We start from the raw sequence: 16,407 nt of genomic DNA on the forward strand, positions 1-16,407 counted from the left end.
GATTGGTTCAAGAAAGTGATATGTATTATATATCATTTGTTAAGAATTTTGTCCTTGAACTTAGAGAGAGAGAGAGAGAGAGAGAGAGAGAGAGAGAGAGCCTCCCATCAAAGCTTAAATATTGGACTCTTGAAAAGAAATTGGCCTTCGAAGGGGACATCCTGGAGAAAGATGTCAAGAAGAGCTTTGCTCTTCAATCCTCTCTCTCTCTCTCTCTCTCTCTCTCTCTCTCTCTCTCTCTCTCTCTCTCTCTCTCTCTCTCTCTCTCTCTCTCTCTCTCTCAGACACAGATGTTTCGTGGAACAAAATCGAGTTGATATTATCATTATCATTATTAACTTTCCACCATTATTAAGTTACAAAGAAGACATAGGAGATACTGAACATTCATATAAGGTTCAAACAACGACAATAATAACAGAGATAGAACAGAAATAACGGCCAAAACTGACGTTATTGTAAAAGAGAGAACACTCGATTGATCCTGGGATCAGGAATTTGTCAGAATTCCATTTAATTTTCATTTTTTATTTTATTTATTTTTTCGTATCATCGAGATTTGGTTTCAGAAACTCCAAGGGAATCGTTTCCTGTATCCATAGGCTTACGAGCCGGGGGTTCTAGGGGGCTGCGTCCCCCCCTAGAATTGGGCACAGACATATTTTTCGGGCAGAGTAGCCAATGTAGCATTGCTATTTATATATATATATATATATATATATATATATATATATATAATGGCTTGGAGTTCAGCCCGAAATAAAAAATCTAAATATATAATTATATATAATTCCATGCTACGAAGCTTTTGTAAATCAGTTTAAAATAATTTTAATATTTAAATAATATATATATCGAGTTTTAAATTAAAATTCCGTTCAATTATCGCAGCGTAGACTAATTTAAATTATATATATATATATATATATATATATATATATATATATATATATATATATATATATATATATTTATATAAGTAATAGAAATAATGTTTATAAAAATATTTTTAATACTATTTATAATAGTTCTAACTGATTGAAATCAAATACCCATATTTTGAGTGTGGTTGGAATTAGACATTAATATTAGAATTTGTTTCGAGAATTGTATATTAGAGAATCATTTATTGTAGACGTTACACAAATCCTGTTTATGAGAGAGAGAGAGAGAGAGAGAGAGAGAGAGAGAGAGAGAGAGAGAGAGAGAGAGAGAGAGAGAGAGAGATTCGAGTATGGTTAAAAAAATAAAAAAATCAATATCCATTCTTATAGATTTGCTCAAAAAGTACATTTTTAATTTAATAAATTGAGCTAAAAATGATTTATTGCTAATTATATTATAATTTTATTTAGACTTAATACTTATATATATAAATAAGTATTACGAACGCTTAAGTATAGCAGTACTACCAGACATAGTAAATCATCTCTCCCTTAATCAAAATCATAAGTATTTTAATCAGTAAGATACCTTAAATATCTAATAAAACATCATTAAATAATTATATACTAAACAATACCACAATATAAAAATAAATACACTAATATAGGCATAATTAAGTATAATAATTATGAAAAAATAATTGATAATTTTTATGGCGATGGATTTTCTGAAATAAGAATCTGGTCATACTGATCACCTTCTTCCCCAACCGGTCCAAAATGTCGCCGGATTTTGTGTCACATTTTCTACATTTTTCGTCACTTGTCCTGCTGTGATCGTGCTGTAAGTCATAGATAATAATTAATATAAATTATTTTAGTGATTCCATATCATATATACGTTTTAAATGGCTTCTAATCGCTTAAAAAAGGCCTAAAATACTTGCCGGCTTTCTAGTGGAGTACCTAAGGGTAATCACAGGTCTCTCTCAGATTGACTTTGTCTCATATTAATTAAAATAATTGCTTTATTTAATCCAATATGGCGGTTTTATTCCTTCAGGATGCTTCAGCCTTATCCTTTGCAGTTTTTTAAGGAAGATTTTGTTTGTTTAGTCAATCCTGAAGGACATAACCAACAGGATTAGTGTAGGATAGTAACCTAACCCACTATAGTATGGCCCATTAACATGAAAAAAAATAATAGCTTCTAGGACCCGTCATAAGGCTAGGCTAGCAGGAATCTAGGAATGTTAGCCCTACATTAGGCTAGTAGGAATCTGTTCCTGACTTAGGCCATTAGGAATCTGTGCCTAATAGACTTAACTCTGGAATATAGGAATCTGAGCTTATTAATACCAGGACTGACCCTAGGCAGTTAGCCTTACCTTAGGGTGATGATAATTTGGGCCTATTAGCCTAACCTTAGGGTAGTAGGAATCAGGGACTTTTACCCTTGAAGTAAAGCTAGTAACTGTCTGGGCTTAGCTTATTGATCTTGCCTCAGGCTAGTAGGAATCATGGCCTATTAGCCTAACCTTAGCTAGCAGGAATCTGGTTCTACTAACCTAGTAGGAATTGGGCCTATATATCTATGTAACTTATAGATCACTAATTGATTTGGCTTCGACTCTGAGGTAGTTAAGTTAGCTGCTTATCACTAATACTACTACTTGCGGTAGAACTACATAGTAGCTCCGCGCGGCCGACGGCGCTAAAACTTGACTTTTTTTACGGTTTTTTGGTTGCTAATTATGAATTTACCTTTCATTTTTGGCGCTCGAGTGTAATTAACCTGTAATTAACCCCTGGAGTCCATCCAACAAGGGGTTTCCATACGCGATCTTCACAAGACAGAGCACGGCTGCGTCTGTTTCGAACGGTTCATATCCCGTCCAGCAAGTGCAATAATTTGTTAACGTATGGGTACCCTCCCCGGGCCAGTACTAAACACGGCGAAGGGACGTTCCATTTGGCCGACACCAAACAGATGCACCTAAAAGTGTAAAAATAATCAGTTGAAAAGGTAAAAACGGGCGCGGAGCTAATGTATAGAATTACCCTACTTGCTGGTATACTTTTTAAAAAGGCACAAGGATTGCACTATCTAAGCTTCGGTTCCACATTAGGGATCTATAGGGGGTTAGCGCTTTTGTGTTTGAACACGTGTCAGCTTCCCATTTTATGTTTAAATTGTAATTTATTTTTATCTTCAAATAGTCTTTGTATTCTATCAACATATCAGATATAGACTTAGAAGACTATTTCCTTATCAGATTCGTCATTATCGTAGTTTTTTGTCAGGCTACCTTTAGAGAGCGATTTATGCTGATAAATCACTGATGAAGTGATAAACATATGTACATGTTAGCCTAGGCTAGAAATATTATGGGATGATTCTTTAGGATAGCCTGGCTGTAAGTGTAGGCTATACTCTGATGTGGTTGTTACTTTGCAGGTTTGTCCGATTGTGGGAAGGCCAGACCTATGAAGCATCTGATGAGCCGAGGCCTTCTGTTTATCATTATTTAAAGTATAATCGAGTTGTTGGATCTCTGTAAGACAGACGAGTGTTCAGGTAGGATTCACTGATTCAAAATTTTAAAAATTTTTAATCCACTAATTTTGACTTTTGGTTTTTCATTTTGTATTTTTTTTAACATACCAGAATAAAGTACAATTATTTTACTCCAAATTGACACCAGAATTATCATCATAATTTGATTAGTAAATTCACTGACATTAAATAAAAATTATTTTGAAGTACCACTGGCTCTGTGCAGACAGACTTAACGACTAAAAGGTTACCAGACCCCTAAGTGACGTTCCTAATCTCAAAAGCTTTGTCCCGAATGCGTTGCACGTAAATGAGAGGTTATGATTGGATCAAGGATAAGTTCAAGAGGCTGGACAGCTGTGTAGGATGGATTATGGACCCACCAACTTTCATTTCCGAAAGGAATACTGAATCGCATAATGTTTGAAATACCTGTTTACTCTGTGAGTTGTTAGATTTTCCCATTATAGGCACTTACAGCCCAAATCCCACCTGGTCCTGGGTCCCCGTAGAGGGAGATAAGGGTATGCAATCAGTGCACCTCACGTGGTGCACTGTAGGTAATACATAAAGGTTTTTTTTCCAGTAATTTCCTAATTAATTGCATTTTTCGTCACGAGTCAAAATCTTTTCCATTGGCGAGTTCTTAGCAGTTTATTTCCCAGCCATTTGACGCTGTTATCTAATAGCCACCGTCGTGTTTATAATGTGACCCTCTGCAATTTGTAATCTCTCTTGTACAGACGTTGCTCATTTTATATGAATTGAAACATATCTTTTTAAGATTGTCATTGTGTGGGTTTTACTAACTGTTGTACTGGTCAGTCTTAAAATGGTTCCCAAGCCCATACATTATATGTTTGTAAAACTGAATATTGTTCTTGCAGGAGTTCTTGTGGGAGACAGTCATTTCACAGTTGACGCCTGAGATGACCTGAAGATTTAGAGCGATTATGATTGTAGCAAAGAGTAAGTTTTTCTTTAATGTTTTTACAGGTACCTGAAGATTTACGCTTTGTAGATCAGTGAGGCCACTGTAATGGCTATAGTGTAAAGTCTCAACTTACTGATGTACTTATTCATTATCATCATTATTATTTGCGTGGTTACTAATTTAAATGTTGCATTTTAAAATAAATCTCTTAAATTGAAAGTTAGTGTAAAGTTCAGGTTAGTTTGGGTTAGGAGCCATTTTAAATTGCTGTTAGCTGGAGAATATTTAGAAAATATTCTGGGTTAGGCCATGATATAGGGTGGTTTTTTTACTTGACGGACTTTGTTCCTTATCGAAAAGGGGGACCCCCTTGCTAACTTGGTTTGCTCCGTAGCCTTTAAAATATGTCATCAAAATGCACACAATTTTCCAAAAATTTCTCCGGGGGACCCCTTACAGTGCCCCCCTACCACCAGCTGATAGGGCGCACTTCTCTTACCACCCCACCCATACCCTAAGTTCCAAACCTTTGCCCCCCCCCCTGATAAAAATCTGAAATGACTCCACTGCTACTGTAATATACATAGGTTACAAAACATGAGTGACGTATGGGACCCAGTCATGGCCAGTATTTTAAATTTGTTAGCTTGATTGCATAAATGATTTGAATAACTAAAAGTTTTGCATTTTCAACAGATGGTTAAGCCAGTTGAGAAGAGAATCGACCTTCGGCCAAATTCCATGTGGAGGTTGACCCGAAATTTCGAAGTTGCATCCTAAAATGTTTGGTAAGTATGGTTGCTGTTAAAATGAAAATGCCCTTATATATTGTCCATTGCAAGGTTATTGCATTGCATGTTATAACCTAAGGCATAGATTAGATTATACCTTGCTCCCAAGGGGGATTCTATGCCACTTTCTGAAGCAGCTTTCTGCAGGAGGGTACTCACTGGTCAGGCGAAACTATTTAGGATTATAATTGTATCCCATCCAAGCTGTCATTATATTGACAGTTCCGCTGGAATCTTCGGTAGTTTTCTCCCAGTTCCACTTCTAGATCTTTGTCTGTCATCTCATTTATTTCTGGATTTTTATCTTGCAGTCCATCTGCTCCAAACTTTGAAGTACTGAAAGCCCAAAGTACCCCAGTTTTTAGCTCAATACATATGACAGAATAGGTTGGTACAAACCAGATGATTGAGATGCCAGTTGGGAGGCTATGTGCTATGTATTCTGACCCACCAGAATTCCAGAAGTGGCCGGTAGCAGATAGTGATCGTTTGTATTTGAAGGTAGTCGAGACATGTTCTGTTTTTCAAGATGGTCCTTTGGGACCTATGTTTTGATTTGACACCAGGGACAAGTTTAGGGCCTTAGAGAGAAAAAACATTAAATACTACACCTGCTATACATATTTGTATTAATACGTACTTTGCATAACAGTGTGTGTGAGAGTATAACTTATTTACAGTAACCTTCCTAAATAAGTGAAAGTTCCTGTCAGGATGTGCTCAGGCACTTGTTCTGAGGTGTTTCAAAGAGGCTACATTGAGTACAAACATTACAGTACTTGTATACGAGGGCTCACCTTCATATTGTCCTCTTTGATTGGCAGACATCAGGTGTGCAGAGTTCAGGAGTAAATGGCCCCTGTTAGCAAAAAAGGTTTTACCCTTTACTAATCATGATGTGCTAGTTTGACTTGTTTGAAAGGTTTGGTGTCACCCTTAACAAAAGATAAAAGCTGAACGTGTTTGAATGATTTTCAGTTTTTGGAAAAGTTGCGATTACAGCTTAATGGTTGTACTGAAGTGTAAGGTGAAGTATTTTAATGAATTCAAAGTTTTTTGTCCTCTTTAACTTGGCACGTACATATTTCTTGCAGAAGTTCTTGAATAAATAATGGAAGCTCAAATTGGTCCCTGTTGTACATTTTGTTGACTGTAAACAGGTTTATGCTCATTGGTCATAATCAATGAACTTATTTTTTTAATTTGCAAATAGCCATTTAAAATTTTGGTGTGTCAATTCCTGAGCTCAGTGGCATCTCAAATAATTTTAGCTGTTAGGGGCTTGAATGTGTTTGAAGTGATTTTCATAAGGTTTGGATAATAGGGAATTACTCTAATGGTTTCTACTAAACTTGGAGAAGAAAAATATTCCCCAGTTTCATACACCCATTTTGATGTATAACTTCATCTTTCCAACTTCTGTGTCCTGGTCCTGTTGTTATAAATGATTCACACCTGTATGTCAATATAGCAACTCAATTGAGGATTGAAAAATATCACTTGTTTAAAGACCAAGTTTATTGTTAGTGTGAATGACAAATTCACTAGAAGTTTGTGTTGTTTTCTTTTAAGGGTCAATTTGAGTTTACCACCATCTTTGATAATACCGAACATAGGTGACATTATGCACCTTGAAACATTGAATTTTATTGCCCATAAACATTGCCTTGAAGGAAGGTGGTTAACTGTGATGTAGTATTGTAACCAATAGAAATGTCATGCCTTTGTTGGTTATTTCTCAGAGGAAAATCATGAGAAATATAATTTAAACTGAATGGAGAATAAAAGTACATATTGCTACCCTCCTTCTAGGGACAGTATACTCATTCATTTGATTAAAATTTTTGTATGCATTTATTTAGCTTGCTTTTTTGTCTGTTTGTGTGGGTCAAATCTTGTAACTCAGTTCCCTTCATCTGATGGACTTAAAATTTTGTATGCTTACTCAATCCCTGTGACAATACAACCTTACATGATCAGTAGGTCAGCAGTGACCTCTAGTTACGCTGCAGTGACCTCTCCCAGTATCTCAGGATTTGTATGAAAATCTTCGGTAAATAACTCTTCGGATTTGTCAAACCTTCTTTGGCTCGACAGGATATCAATTCCGTTAGCTACAGTCATAAATTGGTTACAGTTCCTGTCAAAACAAAAAAGTATAAAGTTAAAAAAAATATATATAAAAACAATATTTTAAGATGCTTTTTTCTTAAAATGCACAAAAAGGTGAAAAATAATTTTTTCAGACACCAGGATTTTAAAAAAAAAATTTGGATGTCAAACATGGAAAGAAATGCCACAAGAAATAGGAAAATATATTTCTTGTAAGAAAATCCTGTTGTCTCAAAAAATTACATTTCCCTTTTTTGTGAATATTAATAAAAGCATGTTTTGAAAATTATTTTTTTATATTTTTTTATTCCTTCATAGCTCCTTTTTGGGTTTATGTGAAGATGAAACAAAAGGTTTGTGTATTCTGAAAATGGCCATATTGGAAACCTTTTTAATAGTTTGTATAAGAGATGTTTTATATCCTGTTTCACATAAGTATATAAGAAACCTGTCATAAGTGGTTCTTATTCAATTTGGTATTTACAGAAAAGTAGAGTTCAGGTCAGAACACGAGCTGTTAAGCCGAGACTATTTTTTGCAATGGCTTCGTTTTATTGTATGAAAAAGTATCCGAATTATGACGTTGAATTTATACTTATTCCTTTCATTGCAGGTAACATGAAGTTTCCTTCTCACAACGACAGCCTGCAAGTTATACGGCTTTCGTTCTACGATTTTTCAAGTTGGATTCATTCTTCAACCTGCCAGTCACTTATGCCTGCAACAAAAACCTTGATTGAAAAAAGTCCTTTATAAGAGTATAGGTTTTAATTTGCTCTATCTTTTAGTGTTAAAGATTGCTTATAGGATGCCCACTCAGTCTCAAACAACATATAAACACTGTTCTCTTAATAGAGATTGGATTCTAAGCTTTCGAGAAAATCAGATGGTCGTTATTGTAGCAAAGTAAATGAACGAGCTCATTGAGTCACTATTCTGTAGACTTCCCTCAAGGATTTGTTCTTGAATAAGAAGGTAAAATTACAGAAGTTAGACAGCTATTTGAGAATAGACAAAAGGGAACCGATGAAGATCAGGTGCTGCATTTAGGGTCAACGGGACATCGAAGGGAATCATTAGAACCATGTATATTGCCCAGGGACCCAGGTTATACCTTCACCTTGGATCTAATCCAGCCCAGTCCTAAGATGGAAAGTTTGTTTATCTTATAAATGGTCACTTTGGAATCATTTCCAGGCTTGTATTTTACTCATCATCACATATTTTAAGTCAGGTTTTCCTCACATGAGGTTAGATACACAGAGTTTTCTCGTCTTATAATTTGTGCATTTTCATCTCGAACTCCCATGTGGTTCGTTCCATGCCTAGTTATGTTTGCTTTGATTCTCAGTCATCAACTTTCCTTTATTCATTTCCGTAACTTCCTCTCTGACTGTGATTTAATGGTGATGGCCTCAGTGCTGATCAGTGGTGGACACAGTTTTCTCAAATTCTTCTATCATCCACAACATTCACTCGAAGTTATTGCATGTTAATGAAATAACAGTGCTTGTTCAATGGGTCTTTCATGTCCTCGCCTAATGGCTGGTGTAGATACCCTGTTCAGTGCTTTTCCAAGATACACTCACATGTAACTTCTTTTCATTAACTTTGAATATCTACTACCTGTACTTTAGTACACTTTGTTTCAGCCGTCTTCCTCCTCTGTACGTACACATTATTGTAATGAGTTGCCTTAGCCCCTACATATATTCTGGTCCCATCTTTATAATACTTTTTTGAAAGTGCCTTATACCATTTCATCTTGTCTCCTACTTGTTCACATTTATATACTTTGAAGGTACTTTTTATGTATATTTATTGGTATTATTGCTTTTACGTCTGTGCCACTTAGGGTATGAAATATTTGCTCATTTTGAATAGGCCTGTATTTTCATGTAATCGTGTTCAGTTCCTTAATGGTAAATCTTTTAGGCGATTCATTTACACGTGAAGGATTCTCGTAACCTCGTGAGATACTTTCTGCATTGATCCCTCATTCATATCAGTATCTTACCCCTTCTCTTCCCATAACCTTTGCCGTCATCATCTTCTACCTATTGTTTGCCAGAATCTGAAGTCTCTTGTTTATGTCCCTCTCGAACCACATCCTTTATTGAAGGATGCAAGACGTTGTTCGGGTCTCAAGTTCCTGAATTTGGTTGGTTCTTAGCCAACAGTGGTGACTATAGTTTTTGATCTACCATAGGGGGGAATACCAGTTACAGTGTGATTTATTTTTAAAAAATTGTATATGTCCATTCTTGGCTATTTCTAAGGTACCCAAATGGGTTTTGTACATTGGCACTCAATTCTCCTTTGAAGAAACTAAAAGTAGGAACAATCTAATTGTAATGTTAGGTTGAAAATATTCTTCGAATAATTGTTTAATGTCAAGTTACGGGAACAAATTGTGGCAGATTTTTCATTTTTCAGTTACTCAGTTACAAGATTTTGAAAACCACAATTCAATAGAATTAAAATTTTCTATTAACATACCTTGCAGGCTAGGTGGTAATATGAGAATGTACCCTCAAGCAAGTTTGTGAGGGTCAAACAATGTCTTTTGGTCTTGTTAAATTACTGTACAGTATAATTGTAAAATACCTTAAATTATATTTTTGTCATGGACTATTTTAAATGTCTTCATTTGTAAAAGAGCATTTCTATATTACCTTGTCTCTTTTTGTGTAAGGAGTGAATTACAGCATTTTGGGATAGTTTAATCTTTACATTGTTGGCTCATGAGTACATTTTGCTAACATCAAAGAACATGAGAAGCAGTTTGTTAGTAATTACTGTTTTTAGAAGACTTGTTAACTGCCGAGAATGAATCAAGTATTTGAAAGTATTTTGTTCGAGATTTTAAGATTATTTCTTTGTACAGCGGGAAATTGTATAAAATTCTATCAAAATGTTTTCATTGTTTTGTATGAGGTGAGGTTTATTCAGAAGCCCATTAACTGAGCCTTATGTATTGTTTGACTTCATAGACACTATAATCCACTGTAGAAGGAAAAACTTTAGGTCCTTGTAGCTGGCTCCATGCATAAAGGGCCCCTCAGGGTTACTGATAATCATCTTGATAAACATTATTAATAATTGTTTGTCATCTCATTTGGTTAGAGGTTGGTAACGTAGTAGGCTTTTAGGCTCAGATGCTACAGCTACCATTGCTACCACCTACCAGCTTTCCTTATGGCAACCCGCTGGTTTCACCATCTCAGACATTTCCAACTTTTATGGCTTTTCAGTCAGCTAGACGAGACCCAACTTCCTTCTTCTCTGATAGCTTCTACCTGGACTAGACATTGTTTTTATATGTACCTAGATATATCTCACATGGGAAACCTGTGCTGCTTCTCTCTATTCCAGTCCCTATTGTCAAGATTCATTTTTCTCAAATTTTCCACCACACCAAACTCACTGGAGTCATTATAGTTATGCTCAAGAATTGGTGAATAAGATCCTTCCTGTCTCTCTCAGTGTGATTCTTCTGCTTTTGGGATCCAAAACCCAGGGTGACCATGTATCTGGTGTTCACCTTTCCAGGACAGGTAACCCCATTTTTATTATACATAAATTTATTGCCGTTACTCATTCCTGCTGTTTAAAAAATTGTCATCTTGCACCACACAATTACTCGTTCTTCAAGAATAGGAAAGCTGTTGCTATATGGTTCCTTTCTCTCTAACAGTGGAATGGAACCTTTTGGGGATATTGGCCTCTGAGAGTGTCCAGCCAAAGATCCTTTAGATCCTGGATCGAGCAACATTCTCCAGTTCTTCCTACGTTTCCAAGTTCAGTTTCCTTCTCAATGACAGTCACCACTTTCCTTGGACTTCGTGACATTCCCTCTGCCTTTTTCTGGCAGGAAACTTAGGCTAGGCAATGCCTAGTCCTTCGTTTGTCAGGTCTGTGATGGAATATCTGCATATCACTGTAGGATTCAGATCAGTTGTACTTCTTAGTAGTGAATTGGTAATCTGGAAGATCTATTAAACAGCAGGTTTTTGCTTTTACCAACTAGTATATTGCAGTTTCAGGAACTTGCATTATTCAAATCTGATCATTTAAGACAAACCAGCTTTTAATTATGAGGTTTTCATCCCAAAAATAACCACATTGAAGTAATATATATATCCTGTCTTCAAGTTAGCCTTATTTTGTTCCCCATATTTATATTCTGAATAACCTGCATGACCAAATCCTTCAATGTACATCAACAAAGAGCACATTCCACATTTATACTTTTATCAAGTATTGGAAACAAATCTTGCAGAGAAATTGTTTCTGCAACGTCAACATTCTCCGTCACTGGTCATGAAGTTTTAAGAATTTGTGATATTGTATGAAAGCTAATATGTTCTTCAAGAACAGACTCTTCAGGCCAGCCTTGGGAGAGTTGCGAATGTCAACTTGGGTTTTTGGCTGCAACCGCTCTTTCCTTTTACTGTACCTCCTTTCATATTCTATTTCTTCCATCTGAACTTCCAACCTCTTAACAACTGATTCATAGTGCAGTTGTGAGGTTTTCCTGTTAAACCATTCAGAACTTTTACTGTCAATTTGTTTCAGTTTGTTTCAATGCTGAATGACCCCATAGGTCCCAGTTCTTGCCCTTTGGCCTAAATTGTATATTCAATTCAAGTGGTCTGGTTAAACAATTAGTCTGATTTGTTAAAACTGTTTTATTGTTTTAGCAAAGTTCACTTCCAGATTATGAAAGTTTTTGTGGTTCCGTTTTGATACGATTTTTTTCGCTGACTGTTCTCTCGAGATGGACAACCTATAGAGATGTTACTTTGATTCCCCATGTCCAACAGCTTCTGCATCGTTTTATATCCCTTGTAACTTTCCTATCAGTAGTACATATTATTACTTACTTTTCGTGCATCACACCTTGACAAAGTTATCCACTTGTTTTGGCAGGGTTGTACTGTAGGCCAGTTTCTGGTCCTTTTTGCCCATGGAGCCTAATGTTTCTCTATGCATCTATATCTTAGGAGCTCTCTTGGTCTCTTTAGGTTTGTTTCACCTGGTTCGGGAAAAACTAGTGTCCATTTTTGTATACACAAACCCTTTACTTGTATCCTTCCACAAGTGGGTCCACCGTCACACAGTGAATGATTTGGCTAACCACGAGTGGCATTGTGGAATATGACTAACAAATTGAAACAACTTAAACATACTCTTGTTTTATGTTGGTCTTTATTGCAAAAATAATGCTACATTGATATAATACTACTCCATCTTCATATTGGTCACATTCATGTGAGAATAACCCACTTGACCTAATCCCTAAATGCAGTGAATGCGGATCGGTGCTTAAAATAAAACTAGTGATTGTACAACTTTCAACCAACACCTTATGTCTGTCGTATTGGAAACAAATCTTCGAAAGAAATTTGTCAAATCATTGACTTTTTCATTTGAACTAATTGTGATAATTAGTTCAGGTTTCTTACTTGCTTGGGCCAACCTACTAGACCCAATTGTTCCTTTCTCACATGCAGTGGGTTATGGTGTCTGGGACTAAACAAAACATGAATTAGGCTAAGTTAAGGGCAAGTATTGGGTTAGTATGGGAAAAGTAATTAATTTTTTTTTTATGGATCAGATGTAAAGGTTACATGGATTGTATAATATTACGAAGATTGTTAAAGAGATTGTAAATCTGTAAACTTGAAAGTTTATGTGGCTGGAGTTTTGGTCAGTAATGGATATGTAATATTTGATAGTTCTTTTAAATAAATGTGTCTTTTGTTTTTCATTGATAGGTAATATATCTCTCTCTCTCTCTCTCTCTCTCTCTCTCTCTGACTTCTCTCTCTCTCTCTCTGACTTCTCAAGTTGAATACAAGGTAACAGAAGGTTATTGCAGTTTTAGCACGAGCAACTTGCAAGCATCATTTCTTGTTAAGTTCATTGATCGTGTTCCTGAGTAGCCCTGAAGGGGCTTAGACCCCTCTCTTCATATATGGTTATAGCAACAGCAACTCTGTACCCTTAGGTCTTTGTCACTAAGGGAGGTTCTTATAAATTTCCTCGAATGATTGCCACCTTTGTTCCTTTTGTTCCTGGTTTCAGGAAGTAAAATTATAGTGGATATTCAACTGGATTGGTCTGTTTACTGAGCAATAGTCCATCTCATCTCGTGTGAAGAAGTCTTACGAGTAAGTTCAAGGGCTCCAGAAACCGTCTTGCTCTTGGAGACAAAATGTTACCCCAAGCTGGACCTCCCCAATTTGTCATTTGTGTCATTGGTGGATTTTAGGAGCCTGCCAAGGAAGACTCCTATTCACGTGGCCGTGGAGCTACCACTACATTATTTGCACTTTGCAAAGAATATTGGTCCACCTCTCTTGACCAGCTTCGGAGGTCGAGTCCACAAGTCTTGCGTCAGGTTTTGCCAAGGGGCTTATACCATCAACTGCTGTCTTGTTCTCTGAGTGTCCTAATGTCTGACCTTTCAGTATTTTTGAGGTAGATATAAATTCACAAGTAGATACTTTGTCCAGTCTAAATCCACCAATGGTGTTTATTCCTACAAAACCAGAACTTGTGAGCCATACCTTGGCAAAAATTCTCTTCAGTCAAATCTTTAAATCCATTTGTTGGCTAAGCTGGTTCTAGCTTGCCCTAGTGGACGTCTTTATAGCCTAAATTTTATGACGTTTCATTTGTTCAATTGGGGTGCCTCATCTTCATGTCTAGTGTCCTAATACGGGCTTTGAGTCCTTGCTTCCCACTCTGCTGATTGCAATGGGATTGTTTGAATGGCTGTGCCAACACCAATTTGAGTGATTTTAAAGTATTCCCTTTGGTGCCAAAATTTTCATTTTAAAATGCCCTTAGTAGGCCCTAACCTAGGTAAAACTCCTGTATGACAGGTTAAAATTCACCTGTAATCACCTCTTTAATACTTTTTTTAATGTCTATCAACTAATAGACATTTCTCAATCTTGCTGATTTGCTCTTGAAATTTTTTGTTGCTTTTGTATACCCTGAGGTCATTTGGGTATCAGAAATTGATTTGCATTGTTGCCTCTCTAGAAAACAGGTTTTAATGTTCATAACATAAAACAAGCCAATAAAAAGGTCCATTAAAAAAATCCAATCTTAAAAAAAGTAATGGGTCCAAAATGAAAAAAAATTGCCTAAAAAATGCCCTTGACGAAACGGCTTATTTATTAAAAATAATTTTGAACCGAAATGGGCTACGGTTTGATAGGCCCAGTTAAAAGTAAACCCCCGAAACCGGTGGACCTAGTAAGGAATTCTATGAAAAATATCCATTGTAAAGGAAGCCATTGAACGACCCCGATTAGTGGTAATGAATTTGAAAAATATGAAAAGGTTTTTACGTCATCGATGCAGTTCGATTTTAAATTAGATGACGTCATTACAAAAGAAATTAGAAAAAAAAATAAGATTCTGACTTGTCGATGACAATGACGTCACAAACGCGTCTCGATAAGCTAATGACGTCATAAATGAGGCGTGTAGTTTTCCAGATGACGTCATGAACTTTTGGAAAAATCACCAAGGTTAAATGACTGACTATATACTTAAAAGGGCAAATTTAATGACGCAAATTACGTCATTAACTGATTATAGCAGCCATGTTTGAAAAGTCCAATGTAACCCCATGTCGAAACCACGTAATTAGCAATGTACAATCTAAGAAATAAAAACCATTATCGTATCCTGACATTTTTATTTAAAACCAATAAATTTACAAATTAAATATCCTTTTTTTACTCCTTGGAGCCAACACTGCAATACCTCGACGAGGCAGCGCCCTCAGCTAGAGGTAATTATAACCAGCCATCAGCTTTTAGAACCCGACTCGATCTAAGCTGACAGCTGATTACCTTAGGGAACCCCCTTACGTACCTAAGCTTTCCAATTCCCGTTTCCTCTAAACGCTAAAGAAAGCCGACTCTTTCTAACGTAAAAGGGGGACTTATTACGTAAGGGAAGTCCATAAAGGGGGAAGGATAAGGTTATATAAACCACTACAAACCTCTGATGACGTCATTCGCATCTGATGACGTCATTTGACGTAACTGAATCACGTAGCTTAAAGAGTTATAAGCTGATAATGGCGTCTTACGAAACGCGGCGTGAAATTCCCATATTTCGTTAAACCAGAATTCCGTCGTAAGAGAAAACGGGACCAAAAAACCGTTGTTTATCTACGAATGACGTCACGAAAAGTTAGTCCTCTTATAGAAAACGGGTCTTGCTACGTCGTAGAAAATGGGAAATTAAGCCAAAGGAGACGTAGACTAAGCTAAATATATTCACGGACGTTAGTTCCTCTAGATATTGACTTTGCATCTGACGTAACTCTTGGTTTTTGAGCTTAAATGGATAATTTATTTATGGATATTAATAGATTGGGATATTTTGCTTTATTTCCAGTGATATTTATACGAAAACTGACTCTTTTCTCAATATGGAGCTGACTAAAATAGCTTCAGGTTCTAACCATCTAGGCCTATTCCCTTGACATATCCCATCATTTTGCCGCCAATTTAACATCAAAACGTTATTATTGATGACAAAATCGAACACTGGTCATGTTTATAAACATAAGAAGACTTCAATTTTGTATAGAACACTGGCTAATTGATGTAAATTTCAATAGTAAAATGCTATAATATGTCAGAAACTGTTGCTGTTAAACCTTTCAAGTTTGGACACAAAAATTCTGAATTACTTCCTAAATTTAATGCCCTAATTTAAGATTATTACTTTTTAAAAGTTAATAAAATTAATTTTGTGGTATTTAACTGCAGATTACTGACCAAATTATTATCCACAATATTTAATTATCAGATTTAAATATTCATCTACATTCTTTCAATAAATAAACTTACGAACAAAATTCAATTAACTTTATTCCATTCAAAACTACAAGTCATCCTCCGGTCTCTGTTACAACAAAAGCAATCGATTACACCGAGACGCACACAGTCCCCCCAAAAGCAGACAAGCGAGCCAAATGCCTTCGGCGGAACAAGCGCGCCTTGCGGCAACCCCCCCTTCCCCCAAAAAAGCCACCAATTCATCCTGTAGGCCTAAAGGACACCATTCAATGTAAGTGATTGAGTCGGGTAA

At 36.1% G+C, this 16,407-nt stretch overlaps 1 long non-coding RNA gene across 1 annotated transcript; it reads left to right on the forward strand.

Annotated features, from left to right (window-relative positions):
* The first annotated feature begins 1,607 nt into the window (after positions 1–1,607).
* On the forward strand, positions 1,608–11,878 carry LOC136856334 (uncharacterized). The gene is made up of 5 exons (XR_010858312.1): positions 1,608–1,728; positions 3,343–3,462; positions 4,329–4,410; positions 5,072–5,163; positions 7,892–11,878. It is a non-coding gene; the product is annotated as an uncharacterized lncRNA (long non-coding RNA).
* The last annotated feature ends 4,529 nt before the right edge of the window (positions 11,879–16,407 follow it).

Source organism: Macrobrachium rosenbergii, chromosome 35 (assembly GCF_040412425.1).
Source record: "Macrobrachium rosenbergii isolate ZJJX-2024 chromosome 35, ASM4041242v1, whole genome shotgun sequence".
Taxonomy (NCBI): Eukaryota; Metazoa; Arthropoda; class Malacostraca; order Decapoda; family Palaemonidae; genus Macrobrachium; species Macrobrachium rosenbergii.